This window comes from Peromyscus californicus, unplaced genomic scaffold (genome assembly GCF_007827085.1).
Source record: "Peromyscus californicus insignis strain IS unplaced genomic scaffold, ASM782708v3 Scaffold_15__1_contigs__length_86483966, whole genome shotgun sequence".
Lineage (NCBI taxonomy): Eukaryota > Metazoa > Chordata > Mammalia > Rodentia > Cricetidae > Peromyscus > Peromyscus californicus.
Window position 1 is genome coordinate 37,003,268 of NW_026294447.1, and position 21,797 is coordinate 37,025,064.

At 43.4% G+C, this 21,797-nt stretch overlaps 1 long non-coding RNA gene across 1 annotated transcript; it reads right to left on the reverse strand.

Annotated features, from left to right (window-relative positions):
* Positions 1–605: 605 nt before the first annotated feature.
* LOC128110491 (uncharacterized) lies at positions 606–20,832 on the reverse strand. The gene is made up of 4 exons (XR_008218225.1): positions 20,627–20,832; positions 8,823–8,896; positions 1,311–1,397; positions 606–713 (listed from the first exon to the last, which is right to left on the reverse strand). It is a non-coding gene; the product is annotated as an uncharacterized LOC128110491 (long non-coding RNA).
* Positions 20,833–21,797: the final 965 nt, after the last annotated feature.

A 21,797-nucleotide genomic window follows, 5' to 3' on the forward strand; every position in this document is an offset into this window, starting at 1 on the left:
TTCTGCTAGCCTCTGTGGGCACCTGCTCACACATGGCACCTGTGGCATTCATTCACACAGACACATTAATAAAATATGTGAAAAAGAGTGACAGTATGCTCTCCTGTATTTACTTCATGCGTACCCCTTGTTCTTACTAATTATGGAATCGTGTTCTAATTTATAGATTCTCCAAAATTCTCCCACCTGCCTTCTGTTGTTAAATATGTATGTTCTCTCTTTCCTTGTTGTAGTAAACAGTCTGTGCAGGACTTTTTTTCTCTTGTATTTTCTTAATGTATCTGTGCGGTAAATTCCAAGAAATATGGTTTGTGGGTCAAAGGGTTAATTCACTTATCAATTATAAATATTTCTAAATTATCTCCGAAGAGACTTCACACATAACAGCTGGATGCCTGAGACTATCTAATCTCTCCCTTCCTCCCCACCTCCTTATTTTTGTGTATATATGTATATCTGTGCACATGTTCATGTGGATGCATGTACTGGTATGATTACCTGTGGAGCCCAGAGGACAAACTTGGATGTTACTCCTCAGGAGCCATCCACCTCTTTTTTTTTTTCCCTAGAGACAGAGTGTCTCGGTGACCTGGAGCTCACCAAATAGGCTAGGCTGGCTGGCCAAGGAGTCTCAGGAATGCTGTTGTCTCCACATCTCCAGGGCTATAATGACAAGCATGTACCAGCATCACCGGCCATTTTTAACGTGGATTCTGGGGATCAAACACAAATCTTCACGTCTATAGGGAGAGAACTCACCAACTCAACTATCTCTCCAGCCCAACCACAAAGTCATTTTAAAAACCATCTTTGGTGAGAGCGAATTTCTGCCTTTTAAGAACAGTTGTAGCTTCTGAAAAAATGCCCCCAAATCATTTAAAGCTAAAAGTCTGATGAGTAAAAGCAATGGTGTCGATAGATCACACCATGTTCAAGATGAGTTCCAGATGAGCTGAGACTCTAAAGCAAGTAGATGAGTTTTCTTGCTTGATTTTTAAATGATTCTGAAGTCAGCTCCAAAGGGTGGTCCAAACATATTTTCAGCAACAGTAGCATTATACAAATAAGTACACAACCTATACAGCAAGTGAATTGCCATGAACTTGAGACCAGCCTGGTCTACATAGCAAGTTTCAGGCCAGCCAAGGATACATAGTGAGACATATCTCTAAATAAATAGATAGATAGATAGATAGATAGATAGATAGATAGATAGATAGATAGATCTAATCTAATCTGTTATTAAATAATTGTTTTTGATTTATATGTGTGTCTGTGTGTGTGAATGGCACCTGTGTGTGGGTACTCACAGAAGACAGAAGAAGGTCTTCTAGAACTGGTGTTACAGGTAGTTGTGAGCCACCAGACATGGGTCCTGGGAACTAAACTCAGGGCCTCTGAAAAAAAAAGAGTAGAAAGTTCTCTCAATCTCTAAGCCATCTCTCCAGCCCTAATTAAATAATTCTTATTACAACATAATTTCATAGTTTCACTATATCTGGGGTACAAAGATCAAATAATGTGGCTTCTTGATACCCAGTGATGCAAATCAGCATCATTATTTTGTTGCTAGTCTTTTCTCTCTTTCATCCTGTGAATCCTCGTAACTTCCTTGAGTAGAAGGTAGCAATTATATTTCTTCTCCACCGAGCATAAAAATTCTATAGACTCTCAGAACCTTGGACACAACTGCACAGAACACAGTGTGACACCTAGGACAACTCGAGAAGCAATCAGTTTGCCCCTTCACGGACCTCAGCAAACCCTTAGCTCCCATTACATGTTCCAAGGTTCTAGGTAGAATGATGGAGCATAATTCTGAAAATTATGCATATCATAATGGTGGTCAATTAAAACTGCTCCAAGCAGAGGGGAAAGGCAAGCGAGCCTAAGCAGGCAGACGACTACTCATGTTCCAGTAGTGTTTAACCACCAGCTATGAAGAAATTTTCCATTCTCTGTAACATTCGCTGGTTTCCATAACATTAATGCTCCTCCAACAGGCTGCTCTCACAACCTACCTGATATCAACATGCTCACAAAGCTTCTGTATGACCAGACTCTGGAACACCTCTGCATGGCAACCACAGCCCTTCCCCAGGGTGCTATGACATGAAAGTTTTGCCTTAAGGAAAAAGTAAAAACTCTCCTAGATATTGATATACTATGCCTTTCACTACTGTACTACTGTGTATTATTGTGTTCTTATTTCACATATTTCTGAACTCAAACTTTGCTTTAAGCTTCATTATCCTCAATGTAATGTGCTTCAAAGCATGTAACTTCAATTTTCATAAAAATCTATTTCTTACATAGGTTGATATGTGAGTCTATTAATGCTCACTCATTCTGCATTTCCTTTCTAACTTTTTCTCTGTCTCGTAAATATGAAATGGAAGGAGAGCAGGAAGCATGTACGAGACCATTTTTCTATATTTACATAATGAAAAAGTTGTAAGTGATATGAACAAAAAGTCAAAAGGGAATTCAATATGTAGCAATTCAGATTGTCTTGACAGATGGGCATCTTGCAAAGAGGCTGCTTGAATAGCTGTTGGAAGAACAGAGTGTTCTTAAAATAGTGGTTGTTTTGTTATTTGAGACAAGGTTTCATGTAGTCCAGGTTGGCCTTACATTTATATATAGCTGATGATGGCCTTGAACTCCTGATCCTCCTACCTCCACCTCCTGAGTGTTCAGGTTCCGGGCCGGCAACATCATGGCCTGGAATGACGATTTTTAAAAACAATTTTTAAAAATGACTAAAGATAGTTTGATGAGCTCATCAGCACAATCTTCATGTGTGGAATATGTGAGTACCAGAAATTAAGCCTTCTATGGACTTCCTCTTCAATATAATCACATCAAAAGGGTACACGTGATCCGTCATTTTTCCATTGTGCAAAATGTGTCCGAGCTGCCATCAGAGCATGTCAATCACTCCGAGAAATTCAGTTCATGCATTCCTTCATAATCGTGCCATACAAATTAGAACCCTCCAACTTGATGACCTACCTTGTTCACCAAACTTGACTCCAAGTGACTTTAGACATTCCAAAAGACCAACTCTAACCTCAAATTCCCAGAATGCACATGGTAGTGCTTGCCTGTGATCCCAGCACACAGGAGGCTGAGGTGAAGGATTATGTGTCTTTGTGGCCAGTCTAACCACAGTCAGAATTGCTGTGGGATGGTCTGTATGTCAAATGTGTTGCTGATTGGTCAATGAATAAATCACTGATTGGCAGTGGCCAGGCAGGAAGTATAGGCGGGACTAACAGAGGAAAATTGAGAGAACAGGAAGCTGGAGAGGGAGACACTGCCAGCCGCCATCAGGATAAGGAAGATGTAAAGTACCAGTAAGCCACAAGCCACGTGGCAAGGTATAGACTAATAGAAATGGATTAATTTAAGCTGTAAGAACAGTTAGCAAGAAGCCTGCCACAGCCATACAGTTTGTAACCAATATAAGTCTCTGTGTTTACTTGATCGGGTTTGAGCGGCTTGGGACTGGCGGGTGAGAGAGATTTGTCCTGACTGTGGGCCAGGCAAGAAAACTCAAGCAACAAATGGCGTCCAACGTGGTGGCAAGAGTTTCCACCTAAAACCTGAGAAAAAAGATTCTAAAACGGAGCTAAAAACAGCTTCCTAATTGTCTCTCTCAAATGAGCGGCAGCTGCCGGTTTGAGCTACTGGCGGGTTGCTGGCGTGCGCGCTCGACCTGCAGTATGGTGGGAATGAGGCCTCTGCAAGTGGCACATTAAGCTACACTGTGGATTTAGCCTTTGCTAGTACAAAACAAAAAAAGAGGTTTCTGGGCTACACGCTGCTTGGATAAAAGCATAGACCCACCATAGCTCCCAGAGCTGGTGGTAAAGTACCACGCCATGTTAGGAAGCTGCGGTGGGCGGAGCCAGCAGCCACAGCTGCTGCAGCTTAAAGCAATAGATTCACAATAAGACAGATTCAGATGTAATAGTTTAAAATGTGTGTAAAATATACGTAGGCTTGAAAGAGACAAAAAAAAGGTGATATATACAGTATAGAAACAAATACATGGTTTTAAAAAATAAAGTCTTTAAAGAGACAGTAAAATTAATATAAAAAATAAGCCACGTAGAGATGACTATTACACAGAGAGTCTGGATTGTGCTGTCTTTGGGATTCTTAACTACAGAGAGATGTTTGATTGTAAAGGAAGCTGAGTTAAACCAGTACGTATATTTTAAAGATACTTTGACTTCAAAATTTGGATGTAAGGATATGTTGCTTTGGAAAAGAGTCTCTTTTGTTTCCACAGAAAGCAAGAGGCTATGGATTTGTTCCAGAGTAAGATACATCAGGTTTGACCAGCCAAGACCCCCTGAAAGGTCTCCGATGACACCATGGCCCAGATGATCCAACATCCAGAACCGTTTCAAGACAACTGGCTCAGATGATACAGCCTCACGGACTACTCCATGATCCTAAAATTTTCTTTGTTTCCCCAGAAGATACAGCGCCCCCCTCCAGCAGGAAGTAGTAAGAGAAGCTACGCCCAAATTCCCAAATATACCAAGCTGACTTTGGAGATGTGTAAAGGTTAAAACCTTCCTTTTTAAGAAAAGAAAAGGGGAGGTGCTGTGGGATGGTCTGTATGTCAAATGTGTTGCTGATTGGTCAATGAATAAATCACTGATTGGCAGTGGCCAGGCAGGAAGTATAGGCGGGACTAACAGAGGAAAATTGAGAGAACAGGAAGCTGGAGAGGGAGACACTGCCAGCCGCCATCAGGATAAGGAAGATGTAAAGTACCGGTAAGCCACAAGCCACGTGGCAAGGTATAGACTAATAGAAATGGATTAATTTAAGCTGTAAGAACAGTTAGCAAGAAGCCTGCCACAGCCATACAGTTTGTAACCAATATAAGTCTCTGTGTTTACTTGATCGGGTTTGAGCGGCTTGGGACTGGCGGGTGAGAGAGATTTGTCCTGACTGTGGGCCAGGCAAGAAAACTCAAGCAACACAGGATGAATGGGATTGGGGAGGAGAGGGAGAAAACTCGAAAATTATCTTGAGCAGCTGAAATATGTGTGGGAGACCAGCTCCCATCTGTTAAAGGGTTCTTATGAGGAGGAGAAAGGGATAAGAAATATTAGGTAGAAAGAGAGACCTAGTTGACAAGAAGAAAGACAATATCATGAGATAGCTTCGGGAGGACCTGGGTCAATACCCAATGGCCTTTTCAGTTTATTCAAAAGGGCATTTTATAATAATGCCAAGGGGCAGGGCAAAAGACCTCCCCCTTACTAGATCAAAACACACCACACAGCCAAGTGCAGACCCTTCCAAACACTTGGTAACCATGCCCGTGGTCAAATCATCCCCTTGTACAGCCCTGCTGGGTAAAGCAAGCTCAGATACTCGACCCTGAGTAAGTTCTCACTAGGAAACCTCTGTGGGTCTCTGCAAATATGGAACCCTTCAAGGAGGTGATTTGGAAGAACACAGCTGTGTGTGTGTGTGTGTGTGTGTGTGTGTGTGTGTGTGTGTCTGAGTCAGTGTCTGTGTCTGTGTCTGTGTGTGTATGTCTGTGTGTGTACACACTCGGTAGATTTGTCTTGAAACCTTATTACACTGTAGATCATCATATTACACAATGATCAAAAAAAGATACATGGGAGCTATTCAGGAATTCAAAACCTTTCTCCAAAGTCAGGTGTAGTGTTGCACACTTGTAATCCCAGTACTTGGGAAGCCAAACCAAGAGGATCACGAATATAAGCGTGGCCTGGACTAGATAGTAAGACCTTGTTGGGAGGAAGGAAAGAAGGAAGGAAGAGAGGGAGGGAGGGAGGAAGGACCCCAACACTTCCCAGACACACGACCTTCCCATATAAGCACGTTTTTGATGCCTCAGTTTCCTTCTTTCCCAGTTGTGGTGTATAGAGGTTAAAACATAGAAAAAAAAAAACACATGAAACATAACATAGGTAGGTCTGTGCCTACAGTGTGACAACTACTCAGTAAACACTTAATAATAAAAATAAAAGCGTGGGCTGGGGAGATGACCCGGTTGGTAAGGTACTTGCTGTGCAGCGTGAGGACTTGAGTTCAGACCCCATTGCTCAGGTAAAAGCGAGACCAGAGGGCATCTACATAGAACACTAGTTCTGGGGGCTGGGTAGAACAGGAGGATCTGAGGGGCTTGCTGGCCAGCCAGCATAGCCAAAAAGTTTCCCAGAAGCAACAGAAAGTTTGGGGTTTGAGAGACCCCTACATCAATAATAATAATAATAATAATAATATGGAAAATGATAAAGGAAGACACATGACCTTTGACCTCCACATGCACATTCACTGGCTGAGCACACCTGCGTGTGCACACACATGCTCACACATGCATAATATACACACTAAATAAATAAATAGTGTTTCTATATTATTAATCACATCTCACAAGCTTTTGCATTCAATTTTTTTTTTCCAGGTGAAATTCTTTGTTCTTTTATCTCATAAACCAGAAAGCTCTCATGCTGTGGGATGTTCTGTATGTCAAATGTGTTGCTAATTAGTCAATAAATAAAACACTGATTGGCCATTGGTTAGGCAGGAAGTGTAGGCGGGACAAGGAGGAGAATAAAGCTGGGAAGTGGAAGGCTGAGTCAAAGAGACACTGCCAGCCGCCACGATGAGAAACAGCATGTGAAGATGCCGGTAAGCCACGAGCCATGTGGCAAGGTATAGATTTATAGAAATGGATTAATTTAAGCTGTAAGAACAGTTAGGAAGAAGCCTGCCATGGCCATACAGTTTGTAACCAATATAAGTCTCTGTGTTTACTTGGTTGGGTCTGAGCGGCTGTGGGACTGGCAGGTGAGAGAGATTCATCCTGACTGTGGGCCAGGCAGGAAGACTCTAGCTACACTCTCAGAACTCTTATACCTTCACTTGGTTGAGAGGGTTGAATGGACCACAGTTAAGTCCAAGCTGGAAAGCAGAGACGTGCCAGTAATAATTACAATGTGCATGTAACCAAGTAGAAAGAAGTGACGTCTAGACAGGAAAACCATCTTCCAGGGGAGAACTCCTGATTCAAACGCATGAGTAAGGAAGTGCAATCAACTCTCTTCTTAGCTGAAAAGACAGCAGTTGTGTCCCTTAAATGGAAGTTTCCCCTGGGAAAAATAGCCGGTCTCAATATGTAATTTAATCTCTGCGTCCCTGCATAGCAGCAAAGCAGCAGTGTCTTCATTCCGCTCATGAGTCACTATGTGCCCTATGGGCCACACCGTGGCCCTACAGTAGAGACAGCCCTGGGAGAGTGGGCACAGAGGGAAGACGAGAAATAAAACACAGCCAGGCATGCCCCAAGAACAAGCTTGCTCAGCCCACCTTCCCCAGAGACTGAGGGCTGCACCTGCATTGCATATGACCCTCCAGAACACCCCCGAGAGGAACCTGGAGGGATGCAGCTCAAGCAATCAAGGAGAGCATGTCAGCTCTCCTCACACTACTTTTTCCCCTGATTTGCCCCCTTCTATAGAGCAGCTTGCTTGAGTGGACTTTAACATTTGCCAAGAGAGCTAGACACAGCCCAGAACCTGTAAGGAGCATCCTCAGCATAAGGATTTCTCGGCGTAAGCTTCTGGGAAATGATAAAGTGCATACATTGCAAATATAAGGGTTATATAAATACTTAACAATTGAAGCATCTCCACTGCTGTGCCCACAGAAAGCCATTACCTCTGTCTTTATGACAGAAGGTTTAATGTAGCTGAATCCTGCTCAACTGTAATATTCACTGGAACACTAAGGTCCAATTTTATAGTGGCAATTTTTTATCCCAAATCACAGTCACAACCCAATCCAGTTCTAGTATTCCAATACCACATCTTCCATGAAATAGCTTTCCTTCTGCCTTACCTACTTTCCAGCTCACTGCCTTCTTAAATCCCCAGAGTCTGGCCTGGTGCTCAACTCATGGTATGCACTCAATAAATTATGAAAGGATGGATGAACACTTCAAAATTACAGCCCCTGTCTCCTCCGAGAGGGGCCTAAACAAGAGAGATAATAATGACAACCACCAGATGAGGCAGCCGCTTCAAGTACTTTTTCACTAATCCTAACCATCACCTTACAAGGCTTAGATTCAATGAATAACAACTTTACCCAACTCGAAATTATTAGTTGCCAGAACTGAGATATAAACACGGTCTGTTGGTATTTGGCATCAGAAATCTTGACGAACTGTGGGAAAGAATAGGTATAGTTCCCCCTGTGGTACTTATTACTGTCATGATGTAGGAAGTTTGCTTAAAGAGATCCCTCGCTTACTATGTAACAACTATCCATTTGTCAACTCTTGCCATGAAGTCTGTCCAATCATCACATCATCTTCCCACCCCTCCATTTGCAGAAGTAAGTGGTGGATGCTCAACCCTTGGCCTCCATATCCATTTGGTGTTCCCATCAACTCAAAGAGGAAAACCATGTAGAGATAACCCAGGGCTCGCCTTGGAAGCATGAAAACCAGCAATCAGTCACCAGAGCCAGGCATGGTGGTGCCCGATTGGAATCCCAGCCCTAGGGAAGCAGATTCCTGGAGCTTGCTGGCCAGTTAACCTAGACTACTTGGTAGGCTTCAGGCCAGTGAGAGCCACTGTCTTGCAAAACAAGGTAAGTGACTTCTGAAGAATAACACCTGAGATAATCTTTTGGCCTCCAAACATACACGCACACACACCTACCTTCAATTCCCCTCATTCTCTTCCTTTAAATGTGGACAAGCCCCACAACTATAAGCTATGTGAAGAACACCTCGCTATGTTCAAACTTACCCCTTCCTTTCTTGCTCTGCATCCTGTGTCCATAGGACAGTCTTCAGTCTTCATATAAACAGCCCCTGGACGACCTGAGAATTGACAGAGGAATCACATTTTATGGGAGACTGAGTTACATAAATTATACACAAACTAGAGCTGGCAAGATAGCCCAGTGGGTAGAAGCATTTGCTGTGTGAGCCTGGCAACCTGAGTTCAATCCCTGGAACCCACCTAAAGGAGGAAGGAGAAAAATGAGCGCATAAAATTGCCTTTTGGCCTTTACACGTGTGCTATATCACACACGCTAATAATAAATAAATTTCAACTTGTAAACAAAATGAGTAATATACAGGAAAGTCCATGCAGAGGCAGATGCTGGCACATCTCACTCAGTCTGCTTATGAGAATGTTTCAGGTAGCTGGCAGGATTTATGCCATTCTTTTCTGATGAGTGGTATTTTCCGGCATATGACAGACACCTTTGCAACATACTTAAAACTGTGTCTTTGTTGTTGTGACATCTTCCTCCAGGGTAGACTCTGAAATCAGAGATTAGCTTCAGTCCTTAAGGAGTGGCAGTGTCACCCAATTACCTGCCCAGACAGAACCAATAAATCCAGGGATAAACACAGCTCAGTTTCTCACACTGAGGTCTCTGTTACACCAGGAAAGAAAGACAAGAAAGCAGCTCATCAGAAACCAGCCTGAACTCCTCGCCCCCGTCACTCACAGCCACGGTTACTTCTTACTTTTCTTTGTTATTTTCCTCCCTTTCTCCATGTGTCTCTGCTCTTGCCACGACCCTTTCCTAGACATTTGACAAAGTCACTAGTGCCAGGCATGGACATTAATGGCATCTTCAAATCTCCTTAGAGGTGTCTTCTTCCCTCTGGAGGGTGCTTGGTTCCTTCTCCATCCACTCATAGGCACGCAGTGCTTTAAGGAGAAAATATCACATGTTACACGTCACTATTGTGCCTCCTTTTCAGATTCCTACCTTCCATCTCGTATCGACCCAAGTTACAGGTATCTCAGAGGCTCTGTCTAGTTGAATGCTGGGTTGTACACTCTAAGCAGAAAGGCAGTATGTCTGAAGACAGCCCAGCCCAGCAAGCAAGCTGGGAAAGACATGCTATGCTGGAGCCTCTGGCTCACCAACACCCAGCAGCATCACATGAGCAAGACACTTTGCAGACTACTGATTCCTTTTTCTTTTTTTTTTTTTTTTTTTCAGTATTTTTCAAAAACTTCAAGTAATGGTCACCAATTTTTATAAGCAAAGTCAATTTAGGTGCTGTACAAAAGCTTAATCTCATACGTGGCCAACAATAACAACAACAAAAATTATGTATGGAGGAAGAATCATCTTAGGGTGAAGAGGGAAGCCAAAACTCTAGACCAGAATTGAACTTGGTCAGTCTTGAAAGGAAGTCAGTCTTGAAAAAACGGAGAAGCTGTAAAGGTCTGATTGAAACTCCCATTGCTGGTTATATTTATATGCCTATTCAGGTGCTCGTCAAGGAAGGGCGTTTTTATTAAGAACACTGTAGATCACTTTGAATACATTTCCCTGGACTTTGCCTGGCGCCTTCCTCCATCTTTCTGTAATAATAGAAATTAAAGGGTAGAGGCATCAGGTAGCGATGATGGATTTTCACAGCTATTTGGCTTGTGCAGCAACAAACCTTAATATTATTTTAACGGTGTCAGTTGTTTGACCTGGAAGGATCAACCTGTTCAATGCGTGCAGTGGTAGTGCTGAGGAATTAGCTTTCTTAGCCTGGGGCAATCAATAGATTGACAAACTAGCCTTTTTTAAGTCCAGGGCCTATTTTATGGGAATATTAAGCTTTTGGTGTTCCTACAACAAAGGGACCCCAAGCTGGCACAAAAGATTTCACAGCCGAAAGCCCTCGCAGAGGCCTTTTATGTCTTTAAAGGGGTTCTCATCTACACAGAACCAACCAAAGGTGTGGGGGGGGGGGGGAGCTAATAGACACAGCCATTCTTGTGAAATAACTATGGGCAGGTTTAAAAATACATAAACACAACCTTGAACATCTGAGACCGGGAGAGGTACTTTGTGTGAATTATCCTGTGGCTGTTGCAACTTCAAACAATGCTCCTCCAGCTATTTTGAAAACATTATGTGAGAAGCAAAATGAGAAGCGAGTAAAAGATGAAAAGCCGTGATAATGGGTAAAAGTGTTATTCCACCATTTCCCCAGTCTCACACAGAGCTGTCATGACCCAACCATGCTCCCCCTGTGTCCAGCCAGAGGTGGAAAAGTACGTAAGGTTCACAGGAAGCTTGCCTGGGACTGTGGAGAACCTTCTGGCAAAGCATTCTTTTATGCAGTTGGAAGGGACCAAGAAGAAGAAAGTATCTGGGACGCAGGTTCCCAAGCCTTCTCAGAGAAATAGTCAGTCATTGCTTAAATGAAGCCCCCACAGGAAGCAAATACAGGACGCAAGGATCTCCCGGCGTTAAAGGCTACGAGGTCGCGGGGTGGGGAGTGTCTTGCATTGGAAAAGGGACTGCCTTCTCAAGGGAAAAAATATTCCTCCTGTGGACTCTGCACATTATCTGAGATTTGCCAGTTCCGGGGATGTGTACCGCTGGCCCCACTCTCCCAGGTTTTTAAATATCCCCTATTGAAAAGACAGAGCCCATGTGGTGAATTTTGATTAGAAACTCATATCATGGCTCTCCTAACACCAAGCTGGTGTTTTCAAAGGGTACTGTAATTCCTAGCTGGAGAGCTATAATATTTCAAACAAAGGATATGATAAATTATAAAGCAGGCAAGAAATTATTCGATTAAAAAAGACCGTGTGAGCTATTTCCCTCCGGAACATATTAATAGCCCCCCAACTGATCCCTCCAGTATCTAGGCAGGGTGAAATCGAGCTTTTCCAAGCAATCCACAGCAACGCAATGCCAAGAGAACAGAGCTGGAGGAGGCAAGGCAGAGCCCAGGGGGAGCAGGCACTGCAGTAACGAGGAGCATTGATTACACTCCAAATCAATGCAAGATGCTGACAGGGCGCGGCGGTAGGAAAAGCCGTCAACCAAATTGCGTCTCCTGAGTCCTGCCCGTCAGTAGGTGTTACTATTCATACATGCAAATCAACAAGAACCGAGCACAGAACAGAGATTAGAGCAAGAAGGAGGCAGAAGACCGCTGGAAGAAACAGACTTTCAGCTCTGCCTCCCGATCAGAGTGGCAAGCATTATCATAAACATAGGAACTCTCAAATCCCCCATCCATTCAAGTTCGCAGGTGCTTTGCTTTAGAAAAAAAATTAAAAAGTGAACCTCGGATTCCTTTGCATTAAAACTGCGTAGATTCTGTTTTATCGTTGAACAGCTGTTCTTTCAAGTCCTGGATAAGCCTCCTAAATGTCTCTCTTGATTAGCCTAATTATGCAATGGAGGAATCTACTTAAAATCTAAGACCAACCTTTAGCTCTGCATTCTGTCCCACACACACACACGTCATTATGCTGTTCTGTGGGTCCCATCTCGGGCAAACCCCGAAAGCACACATCGGAGAGCCAGCAGATCTAAGAGCATAGTGATACATGAAAGAATCACTCCAGTGTCCTGGTGACACACAGCAGAGGAAACCCCACAAGGAGATTCCTGCTAGCCCGAGGTTTTCCACCATGGTGTCCGAGCTTGCTCCCCCTCGCTGCTTTTTTTGAGATGTGAAAACTGACTTTTCAGTAGGCTTGTCCATACTCAGGACCCCTGCAAAGGATTCATCAGCTCATGGAGACAATGCGAAGCTCCATCACCAACATCAATAAAGAAATTCTCCTCGCAGGGAAAATCCATGGTAGGGCAAGGCAGGCATGAATGCTCCCGGAACCACTGGAAATGCCCATAGGAAAAGCCTGACCAGCTGGGCAACTGTAGGGCCATTACTAATTCTCTGACACAGAGCTCAGAGACACATCAAGCAGCCAGCCAGAAGATACAAAGCCAGCCAGAAGATGCAAGTCACTTTCATACGGCTGAGCCTGTTTCCGCTAAAACGAGAAAAGAAACCTAAGAGAGATGCAGGATGACCACCATCCTCCTATTTGAGGGGAAATCTCTTCCAATTCTGTCAGTGGAATCTGCTTTACTGACTAATCTCTGCCAGCTGTGAGGTGTTTTACAGTGGTAACAGACCTTTATTTACACATGCTTTCATACACACTGATGCGTTTACTCTCAACCTTCCATGAGAACTTCTCCCAACCAGAAACCCATTGCCATGATGAATAAAAAACAATAAAATAAAATAAAATGAACGTCTAGGGCCCTCAAGATGACTCTGTGGGTAAGTGGCCCAAGGTCAGTCCCCAGGACCTGAGGTGTAGAAGGAGAGAACTCGGCCGGGCGGTGGTGGCGCACGCCTTTAATCCCAGCACTCGGGAGGCAGAGCCAGGCGGATCTCTGTGAGTTCAAGGCCAGCCTGGTCTCCAAAGCGAGTTCCAGGAAAGGCACAAAGCTACACAGAGAAACCCTGTCTCGAAAAACCAAAAAAAAAAAAAAAAAAAAAAAAAGAAGGAGAGAACTCTTTCTTGTTTTGTTTTTCTCTTTGTTTTTTGTTTTCTTTTGTTTTGTTTTTTGTTTTTTGAGACAGCGTTTCCCTGTGTAGCCCTGGCTGTCCTGGAACTCGATCTATATGCCAGGCTGGCCTTGAACTCACAGAGATCTGCCTGCCTCTGCCTCCCCAGTGCTGGGATTAAAGGTGTGTGCCATGACTACCCAGCAAGAACTGACTCTTACAAATCCTCCTCTTACCTACACTGTGGCACTTGTGACTGTACACTTACATGCACAAATAACAAACACATAACAATTGCTATCTGCTGCTTTGCCGTGAAATGTGCTAATTATTTTTGCCCAGGATGCCAAATGTCCTCAACTTAAGCACTGTAGAACTCCCTTTTAGAGCAGAAAACGGTGTCCTGATGAGGTGAAAGAAAGCTCTCACATTCGCAAAGTTAAGAATTAGTCTTTGATATAAACCAGATTTGGCATTTTAGAAACTATGTGTATATATAAATATACTTTTCAAAAACTGGAAGATGCTTCATATCACACCAAGGAAATAGGGTAGAATCTATCAACCATCTGCCTCCCGTCTCCCCACATCTCATCTTCAATCACATTTGTATCCCTGTACCAGTACTAGAGACTAGGTCATCTTCCATAGTAAAAGCAGAGACTCTGTAAAGTTGTATTTATTTGTTTACTTATTTTGTGTGCTTGGGGGAGAGCATCCCAGGGTGCACATCCATCAGCTGGGTCCCTGCCATTCAACTCAGCTTGTCAGGCTTGGCAGCAAGTACCTTAACCCGCTGAGCCACCTTGCCTGCCCAAGCACAGGCCTTTTTAAAAAACAAAGTTTGAAATAAGCCAGGAAAAGTAAATTATTCAAATTGGGGTTCTGACAGTAAAGTGGGGAGCAAACAGACCAAAATTCCATCCCCAAACATCTATGCAAGCAAAGCACCTCAAAGCTGTATCTGCCACTCAACTCAAAATAAAATTCGCCGTGGAATAGTGCCTCTGATCTCACTCCTATCAGACTTAGATGGCATTTAGATGGCGTTCGACACTTTAGACTTTGAAGTTGATGCTGGAGTAAACTAAGACTTTGTGGGGGGGAGGGGGTGTTGTGACTGGCTGAATGCCTGTCAGTAGACATGAGAGACCAGTTCCTTATCCACAGTTAAGAAAAGTCTGCAAAGACCTAAGCCTTTTATATAAAATGACATCATAGTATTTGCATATAACCTACATCACGTCCTCTTATATACTTTGTCATATATAGATAACTCATAATACCTACTGTAATTTATATTGTATGCAAATTGTTTTTCTATCACAGTACTCAGAAAATAATGACAAGAGGCAAAGTCTGCAGTGTGTTCTGTACCTATGCAGCAATGATAGACATAACTACATTTTCAATCTACAGTTGATTAAATTATAGATATGGAGGTCATGGATACAGAAGACTATATTTTGCATGAGAGAAAAAATATTCATGGGTTGGGGCTGGAATCCAAGAATGGTATTCCAAGGTCTGAACATTTGTGTGTCCCCAAAATTCATATGTTAAGGTCAGAACCCCTAATGTGATGGTATTACAACATGAGGTCTTTGGGGCAATCATGTCAAAAGGACAGAGCCCTTATCACTGACATTAATGCCCATACAAAAGAGATCCCATAGGGCTAACATACCTTCCCTCATGGAAAAATACAGGCAGAGAAGTCTTATATGGTTGACAACATTTTAATTGACTATTTCAAAACAGCTAATATAAATAATGTGTAGGTGATAGGCAAATCACCCAGATCCAATCACTGTGTTTATATGCATGCATTTAAGCTCTACATTGTAGCTTATAAATATAGATAATTGCTGTGTAGGTTAAGTTTACAAATTCTTTAAAAGGAAATTACTCTTCCAATCTATTTCCATGAAAAGATCATTTCCTTCACTCTTCCTATTGATTTAGACTATGACCTTCTAGATCAGTCTCAGAGTTACCTTCATCCTCAAGTAAAGGCAGTTGCTTTTGTAAATAATTTACTTTAAATTATTTCTTTTTTTTGGGGGGGAGGGAGTTTTTGAGATAGGGTTTCTCTGTGTAGCTTTGCGCCTTTCCTTGAACTCACTCTGTAGCCCAGGCTGGCCTCGAACTCACAGAGATCTACCTGCCTCTGCCTCCCGAGTGCTGGGATTAAAGGCGTGCACCACCACCGCCCAGCCTTTAAATTATTTCCTTCACACAATTAAAGTTCACTGTGGTGGTTGTTTTCAAATATGTCCACAAATTATCTGATATGCTTATCTCTGTAACAGCTCAATTTCTTTCCATCAGTATGTAACTATATTTAATGACTTGTGGATAGCCTGAAGTCCTGAGTGAATGCGTGTTGTTGACAAAGCAAAGATCCCAATGCCTCAGACCCAAGGGAATGGCAAAGCCTTCCCTTCCCTTGGCCAGTGTACAGATGTTGACAGTGTGTGCAGACAGTATCCCCCACAGCTTCCCTCTCCCTGATATTTACATCCTGAGACTGCTCCCCTATGCAGAGAACCCCCAACCGAGACTAGCTAAATCTGCCCCCTTGTTCAGCTATAAACAGCAAATCCGTCTCCTTGATTCAGATGTACTGAGTTTGGAGCTGCTGGTGGTGGTCTCCATCAGAGCACCTGACCCACATGATCCCAGCTTTTCTATACCTGTGTCTGTGTGTCTGTCCTTTCTTTATTCCTTTGTCACCCCGGTCAGGGCAATCTCAAAGTCAGACAGGCTGAGGCAGTTACTTTTCTCATAGCTGTGACAAAAGTTGGAGAGTGCAACTCTGGCTGTGGCAACAGGAGCATCAGGCAGCTGGTCATACTGTGTTCACAATCAGGAAGCAGAGAGAGCAGCTGGATTCCTCCTTTTTTATTTAGTCTGTGACCCCAGCTCATGGGAGAGTGCAGCCCACATTCTGAATGGGTCTTCTCCTCCCAATTAAATCTCTCTGGTAACACCTCACAAATGTGCCCAGAGGTGACTTCCTTAGGTGAATCCAAACCCCGTCAAAGTGACGGTGAAGATTAACCATCACAGCACCATCTTGTAAACAGATACACTGTGGCAGAAAATATGGATTATAACCTACAAATGCTATCAGAACACGCTGTGGCTGTCATCTCCCTCTCTCTTGCTTTACTCTCTCTGGAGAAAGCAGCCACCCATTTCTAAGGATACCCACCCCTCTTTACAGACAGTGTTATCATGACAAAAAAATAACTTGGTCTTCCTTAGTGAATTTTCTGGGCATGGGTGGGATGCTCTATGGGTAGATCTTCCTGCTCCATTTGGGCCTTCAGAAGGTAGCAGTCCTGGCCCGTGGGACCTCAGGACAATCCCTGAGATAACACCAGTCAATGAAAGCTCACCTCAATTCCCAGACCACAGAAACTCTATGAGATAATCAGTACTGTTCTTAAGCCACAACAATTTGCTATATAACAATAGATAGTTTACAAATTCACCATTACCAAAAAAAAAAAAAAAGTGTATTGGACATTTGTCCTGTGCAAGATGTGTGCACATGGCCCCATGTATATACACATGGAGCCTGTTCATGCTTTTTCTTCAATGACATTCATGGACTCACAGGAAGGTTTGGAAAACAGAACTTTCATTCAGACTTAACAACCAAGCTCATTTAGAAAAACAGGTTCTTCCTGCCTCACTCTTTTCATCCTTTCACAAAAACTTTGTCACTCCACAACAAAGGGTGCCATTACCACTTGGTCTTTGGAATCGGGACGGGACGCTGTGCCACAATCAGGCTTTGTCCTGTTTGTTGCCTGCTAAACGAGACTAAACCAGAAGCACGTTTCCAAACAAGCAAAGAAACAAATTCTTGGAAGAAAGCTGTCACCTAGTTTTATTGGCAGCGCAAGAGTAAGTTTTTTCACTCACAGGACACACATAAATGTTCCTGGCACCGGCTTATTCCAAATGTTATGTCTCCCTGGCTCATCGTTAACAATACAGATCAACATCCAAGATTGTGAGTAGGAAGGGAATGCAAATTCCAACGGAATGCCTGTGCCTGGAGGTGGTACAGACCATCCTACAGCTATTTAGAAGCTCTCCTGGCTCCTAAGCCTCAGGCACTGAGCTGGCAACTCTTTAGCTTGCCTTACTCTTTGGGTGCTTCCCACTAAAGGCAGCCTGATAGTGTCGGCCTGTCTCCCTGCTCTCCTGCATTTTTCTCTAAAAGAGTCCATAAGCCAATGCCCTTTTCTCCTCTGCCAATGCATGTAGGACCCAACCAGAACCTCTCTCCAGGTCACCAGTCCCTGCAGTCTAATTGGCAAAAATATGAGAGCGTTGGTCCAGCTTGAGTACCATGCCTGAACAGTGTATTGGGGCAAGAGGGGGGGTGGGGGGAGAGAGATCTCTGTGTCTGAACAACTGCCCGTTCTGACACCAATTTTGCCAGGTATCTGGCTAGATCTGGGGGGAGAAGAGGATTGTACCTGTCATGGTGGCCTTCACCTAGACTGCACTTTCTGAAAACAGCTGACTCTCTTGAGCTTCTTCTGGTCCTCAGCCCTTCAGGGGACAAGGAGGGCCTGTGTCCCCTTGACTCTAAATGAAGGTTCATTTTCTTTAAAAAAAAAAAAAAAGGGGGTGGGAGGAGACTCAAGATTCCTCTGACCACATTGTGAGAAAGCTACCTACTGGACAATAATTATTTTCAGCTCCCTAGCTGAGATTCATCGTGAGATATCACGGGCTTCTGGGAAGAATACATATGGCTCAAGAGGTTCCTTAACAGAATCAAAAAAGGGGGGTACAATAAGTTGACCTACTGCCCACAAAGAACATCTCTGCAGTCTTATTTCACTTAGAACACCCTGAAGAAGTCTGTCACTGTGGGTTATAATGTTTCCAAATTACAGCACGATCACATAGAACGTTCTGAGAGTTGATATGTTAGGACATGCAAAAATGGAGTAAGTATTCTACTTATGGAATAAAAGAAATCAGTGTTAGTAGAGGGCTGGGGTCCTCCATGACTCAGCCAATGAAACGTCTTCCATGCAAGCATGATGACGTGAAATCCATCCTCACCACCTAGGTAAAATCCAAATGTGGAGGTGTAGATGTAACCGTCTTATTAAATAAGAAACACAGAGCCAATATAGAGATGAAAGCCAAGAGGTCAGAGCAATAGCTAAGAGCTAAAAACCTTACCCTTCACTGTCGCTGTTGTCCTACCTTTCCGAAAGAGACCTACTTCCTGTGTGTTTGTGCTTTTTATTGACTTTCTTTTTTTTTTTTTTTTTTTTTTTTTTTTTTTTGGTTTTTCGAGACAGGGTTTCTCTGTGTAGCTTTGCGCCTTTCCTGGTACTTGCTTTGGAGACCAGGCTGGCCTCGAACTCACAGAGATCCGCCTGCCTCTGCCTCCCGAGTGCTGGGATTAAAGGCGTGCGCCACCACCGCCCGGCCTTTATTGACTTTCTATTCTGCCTTCTCATTGGTTGTAAACCCAACCACATGACCTCCTTGTCACTGCCCATTGGTACAGACCTCCAGGTCTTCTATGGTTGGTATTGAGATTAAAGGCGTGTGTCTCCATGCTGGCTGTATCCTTGAACACACAGAGATCCGCCTCGCTCTGCCTCCCCAGTGCTGGGATTAAAGGCGTGCGCCACCAATGCCCTGGCTCTGCTATGGCTTGCTATTAGCTCTGACCCCCAGGCAACTTTATTTATTAACATACAAATAAAATCACATTTCAGTACAAATAAAGTATCACCATATGGAGGTGCTCTTCTGTAACCCCAGTGCTGGAGGTAGGGACAGAGACTGAAGGACTCCTGGAAGTCATTGGCCAACCAGCCTGGTCAAAATTGATAAGCTCTGGGTTCAGTGAGAGACCATGCCTCAAAAAAACATGTGGTGATACGTGACTGAGGGAGATAGCTGACATCCACTTCTGGCATCTACATTCCCATGCATGCACATGTACATATACCCCCATGCACAAGTGCACACACCCACATGAACATACAAAAAGTAAATAAACAGTCTTAGAACAGAGGAGAAAGTTAGACATACATTATTGTGCTACTTCAATATTATGATTTTTTTCTTTTAAAGATAAGGTTTTATATGTAAGTAAACAGAGAGCCAGACATTGTATATAAATAGAATAATTTCTTCTTCAAGCATCCATAGGAATGGATATTTTTCCATACTCAGTAAGGCTGTACTTGTTTCCCATTTATTCCTGGGACCCAAGAGATGTGTAACACTTAGAACAGGAATTATTTATTCCGTGTATTTGTTAGGTTTGAATATTCATCCATTCTTGAATAGCAGACTGATTGTGACATTGAAATCTTGCATAATTTTTTTTTCAAGTAACCAACTCGTGCACTCAGAGCAGCCCCCGAGAGGCAGGAACGCATCCCTCCCAACCTTGCCTCCTGCTCCAGTCCAGGCTGAAGAGCTGGAGCAGCCCTCTGTCTCTCAGCCCAGATGTGTTGAACTCAGAACAAAACTCTTCAGAGGGCCAGGGAGTGCTTGAGCCCATCAGTCAAGCCGCTTTTCACCCCTCACACCAAAGAGCATGGGCAGAGGGAAGAATTCATAAGACACCTGCTGTGTGCCTCCCTTTGCTCTACGTTAATGTTACTCAACCTGTTCATTTCTTTTTCATTATTGCCCTCACAGGGAGCCATTTTAGACATTTTTTTCCAGTCACTCCACTCCCTCATCAAGTTTAAGAACAAGAGATTGACTATATGTCTGCTTTTGCACCGTGTGAACATCTGCACTTTGTCCATAAATCTAAAGTCTCTTTTTCCTCCTAGTCTCCAATTTGCCCACCCTTCAGGGCAATATCACCCTCACTTAAAATACTAGATCATCCACATTATGTATTTAATTTGATTCAAGCAACGATGTCGTGACTTAAATATCATTCTGAACCAGACTACCTGGGTTGAATTCAATTCCAAGCACTGCTATTCCCTACAGGTTTGCTCATAGACAATTAATGTGACTGTGCCTCAGTTTCCTCATCTATAAATGGGGATAATAATAGAAATGATGTTCCTACAAAGGTCACTGTGGCAATTTAATCAGTTCTTATAAAGTGTTTAAAATAGTTCTTTATATATAGGAATCACTACACAATGGGTTGCTGTTTTATTAGCAACCCAAGAAAGAGAAAAAAATTAAGCTAAGTATTAGACCGTGAATCGTAACAAAAAGGAAACATACCTTTGGAGACAGAGATGACAGGTGCAAGTCTACCCCATTGGTAAAAGCAGAAACTGGGACTGAAGACCAGAGCTTCAAGACATCAAAATAAGAATTTTCTGTCCATGACACCTTCATTATATCTAAATGCTCACAGATGAACACCTCTATCTAAACCAGCACTTTACATGGACTGCCAGCCATGGATAAAATGTTCTTGTGCCTTTATTTCCAGAGAACATGTACCTCATCCTTCAAATGCCATGAGCCAGCATCTTGTCCAATCTCCCTAGACAAGCAGTAGTGCTTTGCCCAGAAAAGATCACTGAGTTCCTTCCTCTTGTCTTGGGTCTTGTCTCATTCAGAGTGAGAATCGAAACCTGATACCAGATCCAGTTGTGTCGGATTGTGATAGGCCTGTCACCCTCTGCTCTGGTCCTCAGTTTCATTTGTTCTTAGAGCCAAGCCACCTTGAGAGGTGGCAGTCACCACAGGCATAATCCCAGGACCACATAAATCTGGATCTTACCCACCCTTTCTCGCTAACAAACTGAACTCAAGATGAGCAAACACACACTTTGTTCCACTGCTACAACAAGGTAGCCCCTGTCCCTGTGCCGTCATCTTAAGACAAGGACAAGCCAGACCATCTAAAGAGGAACAATATGCCCTGGGCCAGCCTCCACCAGGAGCAGGGATGGGCAAGAAAAGATCCAGTCAGTTCCTTAACTTAATACTAAATACTATGTTTCCTTAACTTAAAAACATCGAGTAAGGGGCTGGAGAGATGGCTCCGTGGTTTAGAGCACTGACTGCTCTTTCCAGAGGACTGGGGTTCAATTCCAGCACCCACATGGCAGCTCACAACTGTCTGTAACTCCAGGATCCAATACCCTCACACAGACATACATGCAGGCAAAACACCAATGTGCGCACACACACACACACACACACACACACACACACACACACACACACACACGCCAAGAATGGGATACTGGGCATGCTGGGCAGTGATGGCACACACCTTTAGTCTCAGCTCTGGAGGAGGTTGTGGGGGACAGAGGCAGGCAGATCTCTGAGTTCAAGACCAGCCTGGTCTACAGATCAAGCTCCAGGATGGCCAGAGATACCCAGAGAAACTCTGTCTCAGAAAAAAAAAAAAAAAACAGGAAGAAAGAAAGAAAAGAAA